This window comes from Theobroma umbraticum, unplaced genomic scaffold, assembly GCF_002168275.2.
Source record: "Theobroma umbraticum cultivar Fairchild unplaced genomic scaffold, ASM216827v3 scaffold_31.0, whole genome shotgun sequence".
Taxonomy (NCBI): Eukaryota; Viridiplantae; Streptophyta; class Magnoliopsida; order Malvales; family Malvaceae; genus Theobroma; species Theobroma umbraticum.
The window spans coordinates 828,996-831,689 of NW_018397283.1; positions in this window are offsets into that span (position 1 = coordinate 828,996).

Here is a 2,694-nt window from a genome sequence, read left to right on the forward strand (position 1 = left end):
TTTAACGGTAAAATATTATCTCGTAAACATATAAATAAATAAATATATTTTTTAATTTAAATTTAAATGACAGAATGTTTGAGTTATAGGATAAATGAGAATTATTTCGTTTTATGTAATTCAAGAATATATTATATTTCAACTACACGTGAACAAGACAAATATGAGGAATGCTCCTACCAAAGTTTTTCAGCTTCGGATTCTGGCATTTAGCAAAATGGGAACAAAGGAATTCAAATCATAGCCTTTGGGGTACAAAAAATATTGCAAATGCTAAGTTAAAGCATTAAAAATAAATTAAAGAAAAATTAAAAAAGAGGGGGTGGCCTATGTGAATACATGAGATGGCATCATATCACTGTGGAATTATAGAAAAAAAATGCAAAAAGAAAAATGAATTAATTATTTTAATTGATGGAAAGGCTTCAAGCCCTTTGATCAGTGATTATGCTGACTACATCCCTCTTCTCATAATGCTTTTGCTTGATACATCAAATCCCATATAAAGAAAAGGGGCCCCTTGCCACTAACCAATCCCTCTAACTAATCTTTTACGTCTATAATTCATCCAAGCGTTGTTAATTGAGGAATTGATTTTTTTTAAAAAAAAAAAAATAAACAAAGAAACAAATCAATATGGACCGACGGGTGTCCTAGATGGAGCATGCAAAATATGCAATATTCTTTCCTATAGCTAGCATAAGCTATGGAGGAATATTAATAACCCAAAAAAAATAAAGAATTCATTTTTGTTAAAGATTCTTTCCCACTTATAAATTATTACTACAACCCATGATTAAGAGAGGTCACTCGTTTTCGGCTGCAAGATTGGAATTTTTTTTCTTTGGGTGATTAGCCAAAAATGTTCCAAGTCATGTCATTAATAGGGAAAAAAAAAAGCATCTAATCCTCGACTTTTTTGAAAGGTCGACGATGAGAGAGAAAGAAAATGTAAAATTCGAGAAAATAAATAAATAAATAAATAAATAAATAAATAAAATTAGAATCGTATAATTTTTATGCAGCAAAGTCATTGTCATGGACATATTAGTTGCTTAGATGGGTACTCGGGGTTGTTTTTTTTTTTTTTTTTTTTGGGTTTTGAGTAGGCGAAATTCACGGATTTCTTGTTCCCCTCTTTATTATGAGTGAAGATGACATAAAGGTAAGACATTATCATCTGGTAGAAGGAAGAGAGAAGGTGGTACATATCAAAAAAGAAATTTCTTCTTTCAAAGATGGAAGGAAGGTGTGTGTGTGTGTGTGTTTGTGTTTGAAGGTGACGTTTGCCTAACAATGTGTTTTATTTGGGGGGATTAACATTCTTTCTTGTGGAAATGGGATGGAAGGCAAAAGCAGGGGAGGGCACAAGGAATACGTCTCTCCCTTTGCTGACCTTTTCCCACTTGGCCTTTTGTGCTTATTGACTTAAATTGCTCCAATCAAAGTGTCCCATTCCACCCCTCCTTTGTTATCTTTCTCTCTCAAAAACTCCAACCCCTATGACTTCCTAATCAATACCAAACTTCAAGTCCAAGTTATATATGTGTATAAATCTACATCACATCTTTGTATACCTTCAACCTCTCTAGATTTTTTTGTCCATCTCATTTTCTTTTTTTATGCATATCCAAAAATTTTCCAGGGAAAATTCAAAACCCACAAGCCATCCATTCTAGATGTAGTTGAAACCCTTCAAATTGGTTGTTGATCATGTAAAAGTGTATGTATAATGGTTTGTGATTATCTTAATATATAAATTATTTTAAAAAAATCAGAAAAATCAACAACACCAACATTAGAAATTTATAGCATAAAATATATCCTATTTAAAAAATATAAATATTCAAACTCACACAAATCATAATTGAGCAATTATAAAAGAAAAAATCAGACATATATATATTTATGCATCTTGATGGTTGGAAAAGTATGCATGAAAAGTTGCCACATCAAACAACAAACTTCAATGCTAATTGCTAAAGTAATTTGGCCTCTTTTTTCCCCATTCTAAATATTATCAACTATGCTAATAGAAAAGAGATCAATGAGAAAAAAAAAAAGAAGAGCAAGATTTGGGGAGATAATTAATTGGAAATATAATAAAAGAAGTGGTTGAGATAACTATTCTTTTAAGGCTCTTCTAACATCTATGCTTATTTATTTATTTATTTATTTTTTCCTTTTTAAGATCAGTAACCTAAAATCCAAGTTATAAAGTTAATGTTAGAGGAGAATCTTTTTTTTTAATTGACGTGGGTGCATTGGTTTTAAACCCACTTTATGGTATTGGAATGGGCCCTTTGCCAGATAAACCCCCAAGCTAATATGCAATCTATGTCATGTAAACCACCATACATGTCACATGGGTAGCCCCCCCTCCCTCTCTCCCTCCCCTCCTACTCTCTCTCTCTCTCTCTCTGCCCAATTTCACTTCTCTTACACTCCAAAACAAGGAACAACACCACCAACAATGGCAAAGAGGGAGAATTAAAAGCACAACAAAAGGGAAAAGAAAAGAAGGAAGAAAAAGAAAACACCTTAGTTGTACGAAAGAGACATTTTCTTCATTTACATTGTTTATACTAATCATCCCCTTCCCCCCCAATTGTCATTGTTGGTATCCCTCCGCCTTCTCTTCCCTTTCAATAATTATTATCCCTTTGTTTGCCTTTGCGTTTCCTCCTAACTCAA